At 44.1% G+C, this 22,847-nt stretch overlaps 1 protein-coding gene and 1 non-coding gene across 4 annotated transcripts in view; both read left to right on the top strand.

Moving 5' to 3' along the window:
- The window catches only part of PDE10A (phosphodiesterase 10A), a 659,574-nt gene that overhangs the window by 245,698 nt on the left and 391,029 nt on the right, over positions 1 to 22,847 (top strand). The gene's annotated exons all lie outside the window — the stretch shown is intronic.
- On the top strand, positions 18,683 to 18,786 carry LOC116477261 (U6 spliceosomal RNA). Its single transcript, XR_004250416.1, has one exon. It is a non-coding gene; the product is annotated as a U6 spliceosomal RNA (small nuclear RNA).

Raw genomic sequence — 22,847 nt, 5'->3', positions numbered from 1 at the left:
CTCTACAGAAGCGCTATATTTCTCACCTGGATTCCTTAGCAATTATGAAGCCATTTTTGCATGTGGATGGTTGTTCAAATGGATGTATCTATGAGGGGACGAGAGACTCCTATTCTGCCATCATACTGATGTCATGATGTTCCTTTTTGACAGTTTCTTTAGATTTACTCATATGTTTGCAGCTGTTACTTTTGCCACCTACTTCTTTCTGAGAGTGCCTTCTATGTAACTAATGAACATCCTGCAACTATGATTTAGGAACTGTAAACTCTCTTAGCCCTTGCCCTTACTGTAATAGTCATTATTTTGCCATTACTCTTGAATAATAGCGTAAAAAAAGTCTATGTTAATGCTTATTTTTCCTCACAACTTTGAAGATATTATTCTGGTTGGTGAAGACTTTCTGTAGGCCCAGATTCAAATAATCTTTCTTCTCTGGTGATTTTTAAATTTTCTCTTTGTCTTTGATGATTCATAATTTCACAAATAAGGAATCTGTGACAGTTAATTTTATGTGTCAAATTGACTGGGCCAGGGCAGGAGATGCCCAGATATTTGATTCCACATAAGTCTGTATGTTTCTGTGGGGGTGATTTTGGAAGAGATTTAAGTAGAATGAGTATGGCAGATTGCCCTCCATGTGCGTTGGCCTCATCCAATCAGATGAAGGCCTGAACAGAACAAAAAACTGACCATCCCCCAGGTGAGAGAGAGTTCCCCCACCTGATGGCCTTTGAACTTGGACATTGGCTTTTCTTGGTTCTACAGCAGCTCCCAGCCCTCATACTCAAACAGGGACATCATTTCTATAGATCTTGAACTTGCCACCCTCCATAATCAGATGAGCCAATTCCTCATAATAAATACCTTCATCTACCTATCTTCCTACTTACCTACCCACCCACCTATCTACCTACCTATCTATCTACCAACCTACCTACCTATCTACCTATGTACCTACCTACCAACTGACCTATCTATCTTCCTACCTACCTACCCACCCACCTATCTACCTACCCATCTATCTACCAACCTACCTACCTATCTACCTACCAACCTACCTATCTACCTACCTACCAACTGACCTACTATCTACCTATCTATCTTCCTACCTACCTACCCACCCACCTGTCTATCTACCTATCTACCAACCTAACTACCTGTCTACCTACCTACCAACTTATCTATCTATCTATCTATCTATCTATCTATCTATCTATCTATCATCTATCTCCCTATTGATCTACCTACCTACCTACCTATTTATCTACCAACCTGCCTACCAACCTATCTATCTACCTACAAACCTACCTATCTACCTATCTATCTGTCTACCTCCCTATTATCTACCTACCTACCTACTTACATACCTACCTATCTATTATCTATCTATCTATCTATCTATCTATCTATCTATCTATCTATCATTTACTTTCTTATTGGTTCTGTTTCTGTGGATAATCCTAATACAGAATCTGAATGAACACATTTATACTGTTTACACCTTTTATGTTGTACCAATTTAAGCATTCTTATCTTTCAACAATCTTTAAAATTCTCTGTTACTGGCTCTGTGAAAACATCATCTCTGTCATTCTCCTTATTTTCTCCTTCTGGTATTCCCACTAAGAATATGCTGGAGGTTCTCCTTCTGCGTCCATGTCTCTTAACTTTGGTATTTTCTAGCTCCTTACCCTGAGGCCACACTCTGGGGATGCCTCAGTCCCACCTTCCCATTCACTAATTCTCTCTTATTAATTTTATCCAATATGTTGTTTATTTCATTCTTCATTTTTAGTAACTGTATTTTTATTTCTAGAAACTGTTGTTTGGTTCTTTTTCACATCTGCCTGTTCTTTTCTTCAAAAGTTTTTTTAAATTATGGTTTTGGATCCTTTTTTAAGAATTTCAAAAATACCTATAGATGTTTTGCTTGTTCTAGCTTCTGAAATTCTGGGAGTGCTAACCTTCATTTTGTTGTAGGTTCAGGGTCTCTCCTGTGTGTCTTCTCCTTCTGGGTCATCATTTTTACTCTGACGTCTGTTTCTGTGAGAAGCATGTGTGTGGCTCGGGTGGTGGCAATGTTCTCTGTTCCTGGAGGTGGCCCAGGCGTGTCACCTCTCTGAAGCCCACCCAGTGTGGGTTCTCACACTATGAAGATACTGTATGAGTTTGGGATTCAGATCCATGTTAGGTGTGAGGATTGTGTTTTTTTTGTTTTTTTTTGTTTTCTTGAGACGGAGTCTCGCTCTGTCTCCCAGGCTGGAGTGCAGTGGCGCAATCTCGGCTCACTGCAAGCTCCGCCTCCCGGGTTCACGCCATTCTCCTGCCTCAGCCTCTCCGAGTAGCTGGGACTACAGGCGCCCGCCACCACGCCTGGCTAATTTTTTTGTATTTTTAGTAGAGACGGGGTTTCACCGTGGTCTCGATCTCCTGACCTCGTGATCCGCCCGCCTCGGCCTCCCAAAGTGCTGGGATTACAAGCGTGAGCCACCGCGCCCGGCCAGGATTGTGTTTTTATCAACACGTTTTCTTTAACCAAGAGACCAGGAGGAGAGATGGTCCTTTGCAGTCTCTCTCTTCCAGCAGATGGTTCCTTCTACTTTCATTTTTCCTGGGGAATGGAGCCCTTCTGGAGTCCTGGTTCCAGGCAGCTGCTCAGCTCCCTGTCCCCATCGTGCACACACATGAAGCAAAATGCCATTTCTATAAGCAGAAATTTTAAATTGTCTGAGTGTAGGGATGTCGCATTTTGGATCCTAGGTGTAACCATAACTAGAGGTGCTAATATTGACCAAAAGGCCCAGTTTTTTTCTTCCTAGACCAGATTGTCACTTTACAGTGTCCCTATACAATAACTTTATAGGTAGAGCTTTCCTGACTTCAGTGGAAGCTTGGTGCAGGAAGAAGAGATTGTGGGGTGCATTAAGTAATGAGAAAGTGGCATTATGTCTTTTGAGACAAGAGAACAGTTTAATTTTCTCCTGTCAAACAACTGGGTGTTTTAATAATCCCAGCCTTTTAAAGTCTCAGACTTTTAAGTTCCCTTACATCTTTGACATGATTTCTCTTTGCAATTCCACCCACCCTTTATGAGAATAATAACGTGCTAATGCTCTATTCTTCTACTGTGCTTTTATTCAGAGAACTCCAAGCACTTTATAGACATTGCCATTTATCCTTACAACACCTTTGCATACTGTGGTAGCTACTTTGTTAGCAGAAAAGTCTGTTTCATGGAAAATGAAGACCAGGCAGCTCAAGCGTGGCAGCACTAAAAACAGTATCGGATAACACCACAAATTACTGGTTTACACAAGGGCAGCAGGAAATAGGAAGGGGCTTTCCCCCTTATCCAGGACAGGTAGGCTGTTTCTAATCTAAAATGATATATAAGAAAAGTAAATCCTGCTGCAGATATTCTTCAGGGAATACCTTTAATACAATAGGTCCATGTTGGATTATTTGTTGTATCTCAGGTCTGGGTGGCACATGGCTAGGGAGGTTCTCTGCAGGCTGAGGACAGGGTTACTAGGACCATTGAGCCAGAAAGCTGCTGGGAAGCGAATGGAGCCACAGTGCCAACTGGAAATGCAATGGGCATGTAAACACATGCCGTTTCTGGAACAATGCAGGCTCCACTGGCAACGAGAACCTTTGGAATTCGGGGCAGGTGGTAGTTATTCATCCAGACAGGCAACTGGCATCCCAGAGAACTATCACTAGGAACCAGGGACCTGAGAGCCAGGCCACAGCTCAGGTCCTGGGAAAGAAACCAGCACGCGAAGGACAGCCCTGGCTCTGTGGAGGCCAGCTGTGCTTGGTGGCCGGTGGACAGATGCCACTTACCAGAATGGGGCTGAAAAGCCCTGGGGAGATGCTAACAGGGAAGAGCTGGAGTCAGAACTGAGACAGCACTCGTCTGCCGGGTGGAGACTCCAGAGCTACTGTTGGGAGATTTTGGATGTGACGCTGGGACCAAATAGGGAAGAACATTTCCTGCTTTCCCAGTTCCATCTAAGTTGCCTCATCTGCAAATTTGCAAAGTGTGAGGAGTGTAACTTCAGCAATGAGCCCACTCGTGTTAATGACATGGTTAGAAATGGACTGGCCTGCTCAGTCAATAGGGTGGACGTGATGAGCTGGATTTTGTGTGGTGACTGGTAAAGCTCCAGTCTAGCCTGTGTCTCTCCTGTGGGGTCGCTCAGCTGCAAATGTGTGCCGCCACAACTCTTGGACAGCTTGGATAAAGGAAAAGATTTGTGTCCATGCGGTGCTCACTGATGATTCTAGAAGTCAGCACATCTGTGTGGCTGGGCCACCTGCCCCCAGGGTCTGCCCCACCTCTAAGGCAGTTCAGCTTCCAGCCCTGACTTCTATCTACACCATCAGAATCCTGAAAGAGAGGTGGCAGAATAGATTAAAAACAGCCAGGTTATCATTTTGAGTTAGCTTAAATCATAAAAATCCTGTGTGGTAAAGCATTGAAACAAAGCATGCAATAATAAAAGGGAGAGGCAGGTAGTTCTCGTGAGAAAGCCAGCTTTAGATCCATTCGCTTCAGCTGAGCAAAGGATTCTCTCTTCAGCTTCCTGATGGTCATGGCAAAAAAGAAGACAGTACGCGCTAATTCCTTCTGAATGAAAGGGCGCTTATTCAGTGGCGCATCCAGTGACAGGGCTGGGTACACTCATAATTTTCTTATGTAAGGACACTAATATTTTCTGCCAAAAGTAAATTTAGAGTTAATTTTGTGAGTTTCACAAAAAGGGAACTGAACAATATGGGCATGTCCTTATTAGCAGTTTTACCAAAAATGTAGAGGCCATTTTATTTGCCTACTTCTTACCTTGATTCTTGTTGGCAATTGAAAATGTAATATAAAATCTTGAATTTTCTGCTGACCTAACTTTATATGAGGACACTCACTAACCGTCCTGGAGCACTCACTAAGTCCTAGGCATCAGTCTAAGTGTTTTAATACATCAACTCATAGGCCTCGTGGCAACCCTGTGGAATGTCTCCCTCCTGCAAGTAAGAACCCAGAAGTACAGAAAGTGTCAACAGTCTGGCCTGTGGCCACTCAGAAGTTGAATGCGTAACATCTCTGCAGTATTTTCTGGATCAATCAAGCTTGGAAAGCTGCCGCTTCCTCACTCTTCTCTTTCTATTCTGCTCCAGCCGCAGATGCACCTCTCGTTCCTCCAACGTGCCGGCAGCTCGGGCCTTTCTCCTGGGCGCTTCTGCCTGGAACTCTCTCTGCAGACTTTCACAGGACCTCCTCCTCGTTTCCTTCAGGTTCAATTGTCTTCTTCTCCACCCAGGCCGCCCTTAACCTGCCCCTGGAGCTCCGACTTCCCTCCCCTACATGCATTTTTTCACAGCACTTTCCCCATACAGGGCACTTTTCCCCCATACAGGGCTCAGTGTGTTTGACTCATGAGTTTCCTGATTCCTTGTCTCTCATTTTTGCCCATCATGTTCTCTATCGAGTCTCCAGCAGCCGCAAGATGGTGCTTCCCTCCGGGGGCCACGAGGCCGCAGGGACAGGGAGCTCTGGCAGCTCTGGGATGCGGCAGAGTTTCGCGGCCTGGCATGGGGCGTGGGTTCTGTACAATTGTCATTTTTTAATTGTTGTTTTTTGTTTTTGAGACGGAGTCTCACTGTCACCCAGGCTGGAGTGCAGTGGCACGATCTTGGCTCACTGCAACCTCCACCTCCCCGGTTCAAGCGATTCTCCTGCCTCAGCCTCCGGAGTAGCTGGGGTTACAGGAGCATACCACCACGCCAGGCTAATTTTTTTGTATTTTTAGTAGAGACGGGGTTTCACTATGTTGGCCAGGCTGGGCTTGAACTCCTGACCTTGTGATCCACTCACCTTGGCCTCCCAAAGTGCTGGGATTACAGGTGTGAGCCACCGGGCCCGGATTTTTTTTTTTTTTTTTTTGATGGAATCTCACTCTGTCGCCCAGGCTGGAGTGTAGTGGCATGATCTCAGTTCACTGGAACCTCCACCTCCCAGGTTCAAGCGATTCCCCTACCTCAGCCTTCTGAGTAGCTGGGATTAGAAGCATGTGCTACCATGCCCAGTTCATTTTTTATATTTTTAGTGGAGACCGGGTTTCACCACGTTGGCCAGGCTGGTCTCGAACTCCTGACCTCAAGTGATCCACCCACCTCCAACTCCCAAAGTGCTGGGATTACAGGCGTGAATCACCTCTCCCGGCCTTGTCATCTTTTAAAATTGGACATATGCTTGCATTTGTGTATGCATGCTATGATTCAGGATAATAGAGAAAATGCTGTGGGATGGGGGAAGTGATTTATTTGACATGGGAACTGAGGATAAGGAATGATTTCAGAGAAAACATGGCCTTTACATTCAGCCTGTTAGAATAAGTTGAACTCTCCGTAGAAACGACAGAGGAAATACTGTGAAGGAACTATTTTCACTTAGCTCTGTTGTCACTTAGTCTCAGAACTCCCTACCATGTTTTTATACCCAGTCCTCTGTTTTCAGTGGCTTTTTTTTTGAAGGGGGGATCATCTTTTCATATATTCACATACATATATATCTCCAAGAAATATGTCACTTGTATATATTTTTCAAGATAGATATACAAGATAGATAATACATATGTATTCATATACGTATATATCTCCAAGATATCTCTTATATATCTTTTTCAAGATTGATATACAGGTGACATATTTCTTGGCGATATATATGTATATAAATATATGAAAGTCTTTCTGTTGCAGTCAAAAGATAGCTTGGCTGGCTGCATAGATAATTTTTCAATCAAAAACAACAGAAATTGCTCCATTCTCTTCCAGCTTGCAATGTTATCTGAAAGTCTGAAGCTAGTCTGGTTCTGCCCTTTAAAATAATCTGGGTTGGATTTTTTTTTTCTGCCTAGTAATCCACAGCCACTGTAGGAAATATTTGATAGCAAATAGATACAAGGACTTTCAAAGCTTGCTGTTTTATAATTGTTTAAAAGGCTCACCTGCAAATTAATTAGTATTGTGGGCCTCCCCAAGCATATGGCTTTATGATATCTATAAAGAATATTTAGGAAGACAATGATTCCTATTAATGCAATAATCCACCAGAACTGTGTGGATCCCTATGGTTGGGGCCCAGGGTCACCCATCCAAGTGCCCAAATTGGGTGAGTTTTGGGTTGCTGCCCCCAAGTGGTAGGAGCAGGTAGTGCTTATTTATTATTTCATTGCTGTCCTTAATATCTCCCAATATAATCCTTTTAAAAATAGATTTCCAACTCTCCATGTCTAAGAAGATTGCTTCAAGTAATTTATCGAAATATTTTTATTCAAAAAAATTTAATCTCTTTATATATTTAAGTTAGAGGATAGAATTGGGCAGAAAAAAATTAAATCTCTACCATATTTTGGGGATTTTTCCATTTGAAAAAGGTTGATATTTGATTTCACTGAAAACAATCAAATTTTCCTGGAAATATTTTTTTTTTTTTTGAGATGGAGTCTCCCTCTGTCACCCAGGCTGGAGTGCAGTAGCATGATCATGGCTCATTGCAGCCTCAACATCCTGAGCTCAAGAGATCCTCCTGCCTCAGCCTCCCAAGTAGCTGGGACCACAGGAATATGTCACCACTCCAGGCTCATGTTTTTTGTTGCATTTTGTAGAGATAGGGTCTCACCATGTTGCCCAGGCTAGCCTTGAGCTCCTGGGCTCAAGCAATCCTCCCACCATGGCCTCCTATTTCTTCTTAATTTCATTCTAAGTGACAACTTCTCCTCTTTTCAATTAAGTGTATATATAACTCTTACATAACATAAATTAGGCAGTAAAGCAAAGTCTCAAAAACTGAGAAGTCAGAGGTCATCTCAAGCCCTATAGACAAGTCTTGTTTGGCCCAGAAAATGGTTTAAATTGTATTTGCAGATGCCTGTGTCTTTGGGTATGTTCATAATCTCCCTGAGGCTGAGGCCACCTTTCCTGGTGTCTTATATCTGAATATTCCACACTTTTGTGTGTCTTATCTACATTTTGAATGGCTTAAAAATGCATTTTTGCCTAAAACATGTCATTATTCTGACGTCCTTCTTTTTCACTCTCCCAATTCTTCTGATGATTTTGCAGTCATTCTCATATTACCATCTTGCGTGGTAGTTTTTTGCATGGTGATAATTGGGAAGTTGGAATTGCAAACAGATTCTTTTTCTTCAAACCATCACATTTTTCAAAATGTGTATTATTTCTGGCAAGCTCCAAATGGAAGCAGGAAAGCCAGTCTTTGAATTGGATCAGTGCCATGCACCAGCATGTCCCTACTGAAGGGAGAGGAGAATTGAGTGTTATGAATCCATTGAAATGTGTGCCCTCACTCCAGCACCATGGTGAAGGTTTGCACGTTTCTGGTTTTGCATCAGAAGCTGCTCTGAAGGTGCACAGAAAAGCAGCTGTGTAAGTTAGAGTCCCGATGTTTACCCAAGGGCAGCATGACTAGGGGCCGGCCCTACCTGCTCTGGCAGGGATGTCAGAGACACAGTTCATTTCTGGGAGGAGGACATCGGAAAATATTGTGCTCAAGTAGAATTCCTGCCTGCTGCCCAATATCATCACTCTAACATTGTCTGAAAAGGGTGTGTATGTTGGGGGTGGGTGGCTTTTGCTCAGACTATTGGATTTTTTCCTAGTTTTCTACTAAAGACCAAGACCCACTTGTCTTTCTTAACACAAAAACAAACAAACAAACAAAAAACACACAACACAACCATTTAAACTCCTTTCTCTTTTTCCTTTCCCCCGATGCTCACTTTTGCAAACTTACAAAGCAGCCTTAGATTTTTATCTATTTCAGCAGCTAAGATGAAAAGCAGCTAGACAAAGTAAAATGTCTTCATTGTTCTTTGGAAACACAATTATTCAAGTTATGTTTCTTTAAGTAAACAAATATACCAGGATTTTTTTCTTGCAATGAATCAAGTGATTGGACAAGAAGGCCAATGACCTATTCATTTTTAAATTACCTTTGATCTCCTGGCCGTCTTCCTCCTATCTACTCCCTGCAAATTTCCATAGGCGTCTTGAATTCTGGAGAGCACTGGTGGCTTCAGCCTTAGGGAAGGAAGTCGTGAGCTGGTGCACTCCCTGAGGCCTCTCTCGGGCTGTATGTCATCTGGGGGTAGATTTTCTTTTAGTGATTCCCTCCTGGCCTCAGGACACTGTTCGGAGAGAGGAAGGAGGAACAGGCATCCAGCCTTGTCTTTTGAAAAGCCCCGGGCTCCTGGAAAGCCTCCTCTCTCTCCCTCAGCCAGCAGCTTCCACACCGTGCAGGGGATGGTGGCTGGATTTGTCTCACAAACTCTGCACACTGGACTCTCACATAAGCTCGTGAGCCAGAAGCGTGACCCCAAGCGAAGGGAAATCTGGTGCCCGTCTTTATACGCGTGATTCTAAGGAGGAAAATGGTGTGGATTCTCAAGGGGTCTCCTCCGTCCTGAGTCACTAAGCACATGTGGTCAGTGCTGCTGTCTGAAGCCAGCCCTCAGCGGGCCCATGGCAGTGTCTCCCGTGTGGTCATCGCAGCTGAGTAAACGCACAGTGGGGAACCAGCCCACAGGCAGATGCCGGGCGGAGGAAGCAGCCTGGGTGCAGGGCAGGAGAATCCCCACCTGCTTGGTCCCAGGGAACCCCCCACGCGAGGAGGGTGGACACGAGGGTGTTTCTGTGGTGGCCTGGCTCGGCCCATCCATCTTCCTTTATGCTGTTTTCTGTTTGCTGGTTTGGGACACGTTTGAGCTTCTCTGTCATCTTTAGTTTGTTCACGAGTGAAGTGGAGACTTTTCCCAAAGGGAGATCTGTGCTTGTTTTCCTGTGGTCGGCAACTGCACTGGTAAGATGCCGAACTGCGGGTTCGATCCCGCGAGGGAGAACCGCAGAAGATGGCCTGTCTTCGTGGTGCCCGCAGATGGCCGGGGAGGGCCGGGTCGGCCCCAGGAAGCCGGTTCTCACTGCTGGGTGGGGTCTAACCATGGGACACTCTCCCTGCTCGACAAAGGAGCAGACAAGGATGCGGGCCCAGGCCCATCGGTAGGCGGTGCCCCTCAGGAGGGGTGGACCACTGGAGGGAGCGGGCATTGCGGTTCTCCTCTCCCCCCGTGCTCGGCACCCGTGCTCTTCTCATTGGGTTTTGCTGACACAGCTTGAATTCTGTCATCCAGGCAGCCATTTATTTTGCTTGCTTGTAAAACCAGCTATGCTTATTAACGTAAAATGTTAAAGCTATTTATATAAATGCTGAGGATAATTCTTTTCCTCAGGAAAATATTCTTTAATGTTTCCTGGGTATATTTTTTCCCATCATTAATACTTTCCAATTTCTGTAAAATGTTTCTAATTCATTTATTTGCTTGCTTTAGAGAATAGAGAACTGCTGGATCCTCCCCTGGTTCCTCCAAGAGCTGGGACATTGTTGCACAAACCGACGTTCTGGTGGGATCAGCTCTTGCTCCCGGAAACCCCTTAACTCTCTCCAACATAACAACACAGCTCCTTGACTCTGCCCTTCCCTGCCTTGCCTGTGCACAGGAATACAACATATTATGTTCTTGTCTGTATTAAATCAAGTGGAAGTAGAGCTTTTATTTCTAAGACCATATTCTCTTAGTAATGAGCGTAGGCCTCTGGAGGACATGGGTAGTGCCAGCTGAACTCCATTTCTGTCCTGCACTGCACCAAATGGACAGAATCCTTCAAAGCCACGGAGCTCACAGCGGGCTCCTTCACCTGGTACATAAAGAAACTGCCACATTGAAAGTTTGCCGAGGATGGCACGGAGCTGGGAGGACGAGCTGGATGCGTCTTGTGCTTGCTAGGGGCAGAAAGAATGTGCCTTTACAGGTAGAAACAGAAACATGGGGCATGATGGAAAGGGAGGCAAAGGTGACTTCCAGGTCAAGACTGCGAGGGAGGAATAAGTAGAAATGGTTGGTTTTCCTGGTAAGTACATAAGACAAAACAACTTTATGAAGAATGAGCATCAGGAGACAGCCAGGAACTTCTAGGTTCAGTACATCCAGTTCCTTACCTCTGACTCCACGGGACTCCCCTATTCTGAGAAGTGCTGACTGCCAGGAACCGATGGCTAAAGCATGACCCACTGAAACGGGAAAAGTTCCCTTATCCCCCTTGCAGGGTGTGTGATGGGGTTGCGGCTCCCTTCTACGGCGCCCCGCTGCTCATACCCCTAGGGGGAGTATACAGAGGGGCAGCTTGTAGGGGGTGTGTTTGGGCTCTGACCCCATGGCACCCTCTAGGGGTGAGCGTTCACAGCTTCCAAAGCCCCAGTGGGTGTGTGTTACAGTGCACTCTTTTTGTTTTGCCATCTGCAGTGGCTCGTGATAGCTCAATTAGACCCTCTGCCTTATTGCAGGGACAGAGGGCTTTCTGTATTCCGGGTTCCTGCCTTAGTGTACCAGAAAAATTGGATCACACATGGGCTTGGAGAATGAGTCCAAGGTTTTACTGAGTGGTGGAAGTGGCTCTCAGCAGGTGGATGGGAGGCAGAGGGGGGCTGGAGTGGGAAGGTGGTCTTCCCCTGGAGTCAGGCTGCTCAGCAGCCAGACTGTCCTCTGACCACTCTCAGCCAAATTTCCCTTGGTGTCCACATCGTTCTGAAAACAGAAATGCCTGTTCTCACCTAGGTCTGTGGGCACAGGCCGGAGGGTGGAGCCTTTGCCAGGGACCCCGCCTTTCTCTACCCAGCACTTGCCAGCCCCCCTCCCATATCACCACTATGACTCTGTCCTCATCCCTGGCCGGGGAACCTGCCTCTGCTGTAGTGAGAAAGATGCACTGGAAGCTGATGCTGCTGCCATAAGTGGTCAGGAGTCTCCCGACTCCTAAACGTTTCACCTCTTGACTGCTTCCTGCGATATTCAGGCTGTATCTCCTTCTACCTTGTTACTGATCATATAAGTAAACCTCATTGGATTACAGCCATTTCTGGGAAAATGAGAAACTTTGGGTAAACTTCCATTAGTTATTCTTGTAAGCCTGTCTTGGAAGAATTATAAGGGCCTGGTAGGCCTGATAAAATAAACTTCAAAATTACACGTGGCATATTCAAAGTCTAAGTGATGGGACGAAGCCCACGAGGATCTCGAAATGGAGCTCTAATAATCTGGAGATGGTGAAGCCATGGGGTCAAGCCTGATTTCAGCTAGCCGTTTCCAGAGAGTCCAGCTATCCACCTGTATGAAGGCCTACCATAATGATGAAAATCGAAGCGATAATTTAATTTTGCACTTGTATAGCTCTCCTAATTTTCTCAACACGCTTTCACATCTGTGCTCCTCTTCTTAGTCTCAAAAGGGCCCTAAAGAGAGCAGGAAGCATTTGATGACCTCATGTTATGGGTAAAAAATCTGAGCCCCTAGGGGATTAGACTAGTTGACTTCTACTGTCTTTTCCAAATCTATCATCTGTGATTCTATGAGTTTAAATAAACTTTCCAATTTTTCCTAGTAAGTAAAGGGCAAAGACGTCAAGCATAAAACATGCCCAGTGTGTGCCCTGTCTGTGCACACAAATGGGGTAATTTATATGTGGTGGTTCACTGACTAATATTCTGTCCTCTTGTCTTAATTTTGATGGATTGCATGCTACTAACTAGAAGCCTGTAGCGCACACTGGAAATCTGGAGTAGCCCTGATTGTGGAATCGCTTACATAATCTGTGACGCACACTTCTCAGTGAAATCAGCTTTTTATTTTTTCAGCTTCTCTCAGAGGAATTTTTATTATCTGAATAAAATTTGTAGACTGACCCCCAAGGGAAAACTAAAAAAGAAAAAAAAAAACACCAAACTTTTATCTTTTTTTTTTTTTTTTGAGATGGAGTCTCACTCTGTCACCCAGGCTGGAGTGCAGTGGTGTGATCTCGGCTCACTGCAAGCTCTGCCTCCCGGGTTCACGCCATTCTCCTGTCTCAGCCTCCCCAGTAGCTGGGACTACAGGTGCCCGCCACCACGCCCGGCTAATTTTTTGTATTTTTAGTAGAGATGGGGTTTCACCATGTTAATCAGGTTGGTCTCGATCTCCTGACCTTGTGATCCGCCCGCCTCGGCCTCCCAAAGTGCTGGGATTACAGGCGTGAGCCACCACGCCCGGCCCCCAAACCTTTATCTTATTTCTTGTTTGTTCCCATACCTCCCAAATGGCTTTAAAATGTTTAGGTATCCAATTGGAAGCAACAAGTCAGAAACAGAATTCATGTCATAAACAGAGCTAAAAATGAGATAGTTAAAATTCATGTCCTACCTTACTTCTCTGGAAAAGGCTGGAGGTTATTCATTTCCCTGCTATTTCTAAAGTACAGAACTAAAGTATAGAATTGGTAGCAGCTATGTCAAAACATGCTCTATTTTGAGGATGGTGAAATGCAGAATTCACACAGCCCAGCAGAAGCTGGGGAGCATGGCAGACACAAGTTGGAATTCCAGCCGGACCTGCCTGTGCCATCAGGAGCAAATCCCACTACCGGGTGTCACACACAGGGTTTCATGTGAACGAGGACAAGGAATCCGCACTATTTTTTTGCAGCACAGTCACGTTGTAGATGTAAAGGATTCGGAGATCTTTCTATATTTATGGCAAGCACTCTTCCCAGTCAACTGAGAAAATAAAGGGCTGAGGAAGCAAAGAGGGAACTGGCCAAGGGAGAGACAGCAGATCACCAGGGATTGCCAAGAGCAAAGCTCAGAAATCTGATTTTGCTCCAGGTGAGAGTTCCATGGCTTTGCCTGTCTGGGAGACTCCCCACCTCGTGCCTCCAAGTGCATGTGGCTGTGTGGCTGTGACCACGGTTCTCAGTAAAATGATCAGCGGTGTGTTTGTCTCATGCCACAGCTAGACTGTGAGTCAGTGGAGATCGGCAGGTGAGGCGTAGGCATTCCCTGTGTTCTGTGAGGTTCAGGATGCTGGCATGGTGTGTTCACATTTTGGTTACATTGAATGGAGTGGGACTTCTATTATATTCAATCCAAACAAAAACATAGTTCAAATTAAGATTCTGGGTGATATATATATATATATATATATATATATATATATATATATATATATATATCTCTTAACATATATATACACACATATGTATGCATGTGTGTGTATATATATATATGAACAAATTTTATTTAAGGATTTATAAGATCAGTAGGATCTCGTGTTGCTTTACCTGAAAAGGTAAAATGTTCACTCTGATGTTTTAGCAGGCTCAGTAGAAGTAACTACTCCAGACTTCATGTAACTTACATACATGTCTTTACCAGACTTCACAAGTACGGTAGCCACAATCTCCCACCTTACCCAAGGTTTCACTTTCCATGGTTTCTGTTACCCCAGGCACCTACGATCCAAAAATATTAAGGTATTTTGAGAGAGATAGAGAGTGCACTCACATAACTTTTATGACCGTATGTTGTTATAATTGTTCTATTTTATTATGAATTATTGCTGTTAATCTCCCATTGTGCCTAATTTATAAATTAAACTTGATCATAGACAGATACGTATAAGAAGAAACATAGCATACACAGGATGTGTTGCTATCCGTGGTTTCAGGCATCCGTTGGATGTCTTGGCATGTATCCCATGTGGATAAGTGGGGACTACTGTATCTTTTCTTACGTGGTATTGTTCTAGCATAAATATGAGTAGAAATTAACCTTCTAAAACTTGGGCTGTCATTATAAACCCACGGAGCAGTGCTGGGTTAAAGGAGGCTGCCTTCTGTGCGCCACAGATAATGGTGAAGGCAGCCAAGAATCTGCATCGTATTTGGTTTATATCACAGCACTGGACATGCTTTGTACATAGATTTCCATGAAGTTTATCTAACAGTAAGATGAGATTAATCAGGTAGAAATACCTGACATCATCACGTAAATAATTCTGTGCCACTTGAAAATGTTTGCAAAAATACGTTTTTGAATAAATATACAAATTTGTGGCTAAGTGCATATTTAAGAAATCACCTTGGAATCCTTAGCTTTTGAAAATAGTGTAATTCCATGAAGTGTTTCATTTCTGCACCAATGATTTGTAGCTAGATGTGGCAAGACTGTAATAAGTAGTTCTGAGAGGAAAGATTTAGGAGCTTTAGGAACCTTATCCGTCTTAGCGTCTCTTCATTTATATATCAGTATACTTTTTATTAGACTATATATTTTTATGCCATTTAAAACATTATAATCAATTAAGTAATTAAAAGATGGTATGAGACAGGCGATATTTGCACAGATAGTAAATCTACAAATGGAGACTGAGCAATTACTGGGTGCAGAGGCATAAAGATCTCTCTCGAATGGGAATGAGTGTCTAAGGGGAAATCAATGAATATCCTTCTTGTTCTGTTGATTTTTCCTACAAAGGAACTGTTTACCAGAAAAAGCATCTGGATTCGATTGCCTTTTCATTCATTGTAGACCACTGATGGAATCTGGAACCACTTACGGCCTCACGGTCTGTAAGTGGCACTTAAGAGTATGGACAGGAAATAAGAATGACAAAAAGTGTCTCCTGCACAGTTCTCAGGAAATTCTCTTGGGTCTTTATTCATACCTCAAAATATCCATTTACCTTGAAGCAAATAAGAAGCAATACAGACTTTGCAAGTTAAGAAGTAATGAATTGGATTGACGATGAAATCGTTCGTTACCAAACACGAAAATCCAGGATTTTTTGAAATGTAATTTCACAGCTCAAGGTTCAGGGGAAGGGATAAACGCATTAAATCGTAAACACTTCACACTGGAAGTTGCTCTCAGCCAGGTCAAGAAAACCCTGTGCCACACCCTGTGGCCTGGTTTTACTCCCCACGCTGCAAGACAACACATTTTATCTTTGAATACCACAACTGGAATTCGTAAATCCTTCTTCATCCTGATTTGATCTTTTTCTCCACCTAACTCCTTAACCCTGAAAAAGGTCCAATATATTACTGTTCCGCGTAACATTCTTAATGCCTAACACTATTTACACGTAACTTTCCATACGTCCTCAACATTCTTTCTTATTTAAAGTGACTTCCAAATCCATGAACATTGCAGACTCCCTCTTGGACACGGTCAGTGGACCTCCTTAGACCCTCAGGGCCTCTGAGTTGAGAACAATACACCATATATGGCCTGGCCAGAGCCACATAGAGTGGAGACCACTTTCCATTTCTGGAGACTGGTCTTTGTCTGCTCATCCTAAACTTGTTTGAGAGAACCCTCCTCCTAGCAATCACATTACATTGGTTCACACCAGACTAAAACACCTAAAACGCCTGGCCAGCCTTCTCTCATAAGGATACGCGCCTATCCGGGTATCATTCAAGGATGCTTCTCAGGGCAGTAGATTGATGGGTGCTAATTTCAGCCAACAAGTGTTCACATCCGAATCAGAAGTTCAAAAATTCCTACCTTAAGGGACATTTGATGATATAAGTCTTGATCTTAGGAGAATTTAGACAGGTTTTTCTTTCTGATTTTTTATTCTTTAGGTTTGGGAGCAGGGCAGCTGTAGCTGTGCACAGTTGCCAGTTGTATGCTGTGTAAGAGGCAAGCAGGACTGAAGTGCAGCCCATTCCGCTCTCAGCAAACCCTCTGCTGGCCTGGGGTTGCTTCTGACTTTCCCTAATTTGTACATCGGGGCTTTTATAAACTATCAGTGACTCTGATAGCAGGGCATGCTGCAATTCAGAAAAGTATAGATAAACCTCAAAAAATACCTCAAAGTAAGATATGACCATCAAAAAAATAAATAGTACTGAAATGCGTAAAACAAAATACAGGAACACCCTCTCTGCCCCTCTCCCCATCCCTCTGATTTCCACATGAAACAGCCACTTCCAAGCCTCTTATTTCTGCTGTTTCAGAAATTTATTTTCTTTTTCCTAGATAATACATCTCTATTTTGTGAATAATTACTTTGTTTCTTTAGACGTTGTCTATTGAGTGCCTGTTACGGAACAGGGAACCAAATTCTCGCAGCAGTTCCTCCCCGATCCTTACTTTTTGCACACCCTTGTGGACTCTGTGTGATGTGATCACAATTATTGGCTAAAGCTGTGGTGTTAGTTATTTGGTCTCTGTAAATCTCTCTCAAGCCTGAGCCAAATAGGGTACTTGGATTCCATTTTTCTCTCCTGTACAACTTGTCTTTTCCCTGCAATTAATAGTAGTCTTGTTTCTTCATGTGCTTAGTTTTTTAGTTATACCTATTTTTTCCCAAAGGCTGTCACAGATCTGTCCCAGAACTGACAGTAGAGTTTCCAACTGTATTCCAAACATATTTTAAAGCATGCCATCAGCTCCATGACCTTTCACCTGGAACGTCTCCCCTACCACCCACCTGGGCTACACCTGTCACACACTTCTTGTGCTGGGACCTCCTGTCCCCCTCCTTCTGGGAAGTTCCTTTGCTGCTCCCAGTATCTCACGTTTTGCCTTTGTTGAGACTAGATTGAAAATGCATCCCATCACAACATTTTCAACCAGTACAGAATTCCAGGTGAAAATCATATTTCATTAGAATTCTTGTCATTTTGTTACACTGTGTCCTACTGTCCAACAATGCTGTTAAGAAATAGAACACCATTATTCTTCCCTTTTCTTCCTGCTGGCTGCTTTCCCTTTCTGGACACGCTTGGGGTCTGTTTTGGATCCCTGCCGATAATGAGCTTCACAGGGACGTGCCTTGGGCCAGTCTTCTTCCATCCATTGCCCCATTGTGTGCTGTGCCATTGAACATGAGACTCCTGGACTTCAGCCCTAGATGATTTTCTTGTGTTACTTCTTTAATAATTTCTTTTCCTCAGTTGCTTTGTTTTCTGTGCTGAATTAATCCTCAAATTTCCTTATATTTTCTGTCCTTTGGCTGGTTTTGTTCTATTTTCTGGGGAATTTCTTCAATTTTATACTTCCAACTATTGGTTTTTAAAATTTGTAATATTCCATTTTCAATTTCCAAAACCCGCTATATTGTTCTTCACTTGCTTCTTTTATAACATTCTTTTTTTTTTTTAACATGAATGCAATATCTTTTCTTTTTCCTCTGAGAATATTATAGTTTTAAGAACTTTTTTTCTCCCTGTGTGGTCTCTTTCCAAGTTTCCTTTTACTGTTTATTATTTTAGCCTCAGTCATTCTTGTTGGAAGCTCTCCTTGGTTATCGTGTTATCCTTAGCCATTCTTTCCTATGTAAGAGCAAGGCACTAAAATGCAGATTGGAAACTCCGGTGAGGGGTGGAGGGGATGACAAACTTCAATAACTACAGGTCTTTTCTTTTGTACAGTTCAGCTTCCCCAGGAAACGCTCTCCTGTGTCTCGTCTGGGGTGAAAAGGTGGGGGTTCAGGTATATACACACAAGCCTGCATTCTAGGAACAGGACGAGGGGGGAAGTTGGGGCAATCGGTGGGGGAGAGGAGTGCTTCACAGTCAGATATGTTGATTCTCATTGCATCCTGTTCTATCTAGACCCTCGTCCATTCACTACACACAGTGTGTCTGAGTTCAGAGTCCCTCTGGTTTAGTTTCTCTAAAGCATAAACTCTTTGTTTCTTCTGGGGATTTGGGACAGTCTGTTATAAACAAAATTTATTTTCATCTATTTATGATAATGTATTTTTTCAAGAATTTTCTTTTAGTGCTCGCTCTAGCAGCACATTTACTAAAATTGGAACTACACAGAGATTAACCAGGTCCCTGCACAAGGTTGACATGCAAATTCATGAAGTGTGACACATTTTTAAAAATAACTTGAAACGGACCACTATGCAACTCTCAGAAGAAAACATAGGAAAAAAGCATCAAGACTTTGAATTTGGGAATTTGATGTGATATCAAAAGCATAGGCAACAAAAGAAAACAATAAGGTGGATTTTATCAAAATTAAAAGCTTTTGTGCATCAAAGGACACAATCAACAGAGTGAGAAGGTAACCCACGGGAGGGGAGAAAATATTTATAAGTCATATAACTGATAAGGGATTGTTATGCAGCTTATGTAAAGAATTCCTACAACTCAACAGCCACAAAAAAAATCCCAAACATCCTGATTCAGAATGGGCAAAGGACTGGAGTAGACATTTCTCCAAAGAAGATATACAGATGGCCAGCAAGCACATGAATAGGTGCTCCACATCCCCAAACATTACCACTCCCCACCCATAAGGATGGCTGTGATTGAAACAAACCAATAAATAAAAGACAGACAAACTGGAACCCTTGTGCATTGCTGGTGGGAAGGTAAAAGTGCAACCATTGCAGGAAACAGTTGCCAATTACTCAAAAGATTAAACAGAATTACTGAATAATCCAGCAACTCCATTTCTGGATATATACTCAAAAAAATGAAGGCAGGGTCTCAAAATGACATTTGAACACTTTTTTTTTCTTTTTTTTTTTTGAGACAGAGTCTCTCTCTGTTGCCCAGGCTGGAGTGCAGTGGCATGATCTAGACTCACTACAACCTCTGCCTCCCAGGTTCAAGCAATTCTCCTGTCTCTGCTTCCTGAGTAGCTTGGATTACAGGCACAAGCCACCACGCCCAGCTAATGTTTGTAGTAGAAACAGGGTTTCATCATATTGGTCAGGCTGGTCTCAAACTCCTAACTTCAGGTGATCCACCCACTTTGCCTCCCAAAATGCTGGGATTAGAGGCGTGAGCCACTGTGCCTGGCCTGTACACATTTTTATAGCAGCATTATGACAATAGCCCAGAGGCAGAAGCAAGTTAAGTGTCCGTCAGTGGAGGAGTGGATACACAGATTGTAGTGTGCCCATCCAGTGAAATATTACTAAGACTTAAAAAGGAAGACAATTCTAACACAGGCTACAACATGGATGAATCTTAAGAACATTGTGCTAAGTGAAATAAATCAATCACGTAAAAAACAAATACTGTGGATTCCACTTCCATGACGCACCTAGAGAAGTCAATTGCATAGAAGCAGAAGGTAGAATAGTGGTTTTCAGAAAATGAGGGGAGAGGAATGGGAAATTAGTGTTTAATGGGGACACAGTTTCCATTTGGCAAGACGAAAAGTGTTCTGGAGATGGACGGTGGTGACGGCTGATCAGTGTGAAGGTACTTAATGCCACAGTCTAAAATGCTTACAATGATGAATTTTATGTATGTTCTTACTGTGATTTTAAAAGTGATTTTCCTTAAAAATCAAGAATAGCCATTACAAATAAAAGATTTTTGTTCCTAGACATTTCATTTCATTTAGACGCTCAGAGCCATCCTTAGTTCCTCCTCTCCCTTGCTTTTCTTCATAACAGAATTATCTTGATCCACACCCATGACCCCTTTTTCCTGAATGCAGGGGGAAAATAAAGGTCTTCAATTCTTCAGGGCTTTACACTCTTAATCCTTCATCCAAATGTTGTCATCACTCTGCTCTTCTCAAACAGGCTCATTTCTCCAGTATTCCGTTGAAACTGCTCCCAAGTCACTGATGATGCTAATCATCAACTCCAATATCTTTTTCTTAGAACAAATCCTTTAAATCATGCTTACAACAAATGATACCACTGCCTCTGCCTTCCTATTAGAAGATAAGGTGTGCAGTCAGTTTCCAGATCCTTCACATTGGATCCCAGTTCCTTGGGAGGCCCAGGCGGCTTGCATTTAATCCTGAAGTGTCCTCTCTGCATGGCCCTGCAGTATACATGAGCAAGTTAGAGAAGAAAAGAGAGGAAGATGCTGTAAAGCAATCATATTGTGTGTTTCATCAGCAAATCAATTATGAGTCAATAATTTGTGAATTTTGTGGAGACTCGGAACCCAGAGCTCTTTGTCTTAGCATCCAGAAGGCCTCTCACTGCAAGAGCAGAGAACTCTGCAGCTGGGGCCAGGGTTTGAGCCCTGGCACCTGGGCTTCATCCAGTCTGCAAGGTAGAACGCGCTCTGAGGCGGTCTTTCTGTCAGAATGGCTCCGTTCTAATTGGTTATCCTCAATGTGTAAGGGGTACCTTAGCGCAGGAGCCAGAGGGGAGGCTTCCGTGGGCAAAACGCCTGCATTCACTATCACGTAAAGTTCCCAGGCAGGGTATAAATAAGAAGAGGAGACCTGACTGTCTGGTAGGACAGAATAAAGCTGAGGAGAAAGTACTGTGCAGCAGTAACTTTTGTGATGCCACAGGAGAGGACACACAGATGGGAAATTAGGGTCTAACTCCTGCCTTCTGACCACGGTGCCCGGAAGAGGGACGTCCCCCAACTGTCGAGTGATTGAGGGTCCTTTGCTTTCTGTGCAGCAGGTAACATGCCGTCTTCTATCCTGGACAACCCACCTGATCCATTATCCATGCGCCGGCCCCTCACACACTGAGAGAGTCTGTGTGTGTGCACGTGTGTTCATGTGTGTGCATGTGTACATGCATGTGCATGGGTGCATATCTCCCTTCACCTCTCCATCCTCCTTCTCCCCTTCATTCCCTTGGAATCTATTACTTCCCTACAGGTTCCTTTGGGGGAATGTGGTCTTTTCTCTGACCTAAAACACAGCATTCCTGGAACCTGCTGGATGGTCGATTTGGGGAAAATAAAAAATCTAAATACAACATTGGATCAAATTTATACAATGCTCAGCTGACGCACACACCATTTCTGTTGGCTGATTTTTGAGTACGTGGGCAGCGTACGGTTCTAGGACTAATGTTTTTTATCTTACTATTAAACATTTTTAAATCCTGATTTTCATCTGTATAAAAATATGATTGTCTATCCCAGACCTGTGTGTCACCTGTATGTCCCTAAGCCTCGCCACCTGCTGCAAATGAATGAGGGCGCAGGCCTGTCTGGGTGCACAGCCCACGTTAGTGTGAGCAGCGCTGGCTGCACCTGCTCACTGAGCCCTGCTGCACTGCAGCGTCCCTCGGGGGTCCTCGGGCAGCCATCCCTGCAGGCTGAGCCAACACTCCACCCTCATGGCCCATGGGTTCCTGCCCAGGCACTCCCGCCCTGCTCTGTGCACCCAGAGCTCTCAGTTCACACCAGATCTTTGTGCTCCTTGGGGCTTTGCGGAGAGCAAGGGGAACTACCCACTGAGGGGTGTTCTACTCGCCCTGGGCTGGGGAAGGGGGTGTGCCCTAGTGGTGGAGCCCCAGACCGTTGTCCCCAGGTTCAACACGTTCTTCTGTCGCTGTGGGTTGGGACTGGGCCACAATCGGCCACCACTTTGTCCACTGAACAGTCACTGTCCTCCTGCCTGAGACTCTGGGGCTGCATCCACTGGCTGCACAGACTCCTGTTTCTTTAGGGCAGGGATTCATGGATTTTTATCTTCTTTGCAATTTGGTTCCTGTTTCCCTGACTGAAACTCACTCCTTGGCACCCTCCAGGCTCTAACCCTGGGACACCCCTGTGGATGGGCTGCGAATGGGGTTGCTGTGCCTGGATTCGAGTAGGGGGATCCCCTCCCCTGGCTGCCCCAGCCCATCCCCTGGGGGTGGCACATCACCTACCAGCCTTGAATTTATTTTGATCTGCAGCTGAGTGTCGATCTCTGTCTATTCCTCTTATTTTGGAAAGAAAGCTTGGCTTTGGTGTTTAGATTCAGAAATCATTCAAATGTACAGAAATGTGACAGAAGTGTACATGATCAGACTCACAGGACTGGCGGCCTGGAGGTTCACAAATGGCAAACCCGTGACTCCCGTCCCCCGCTCTCCCCACAGAGGGCAGGAGTGGCTATGGCACTATGCTACCCCCTCTGCAGGCTCCCATCGGGTCAGGGGTGGGCGTCAATAGAGAATCCTGACTGCCCACGCAGAGCTTGGTTCTGTGTACGAGACATGAACACT

Source organism: Hylobates moloch, unplaced genomic scaffold (genome assembly GCF_009828535.3).
Source record: "Hylobates moloch isolate HMO894 unplaced genomic scaffold, HMol_V3 SCAFFOLD_2, whole genome shotgun sequence".
Taxonomy (NCBI): domain Eukaryota; kingdom Metazoa; phylum Chordata; class Mammalia; order Primates; family Hylobatidae; genus Hylobates; species Hylobates moloch.
The sequence above is the reverse complement of the archived record's forward strand: the minus strand, read 5'-3'. Positions and strand labels throughout refer to the sequence as shown.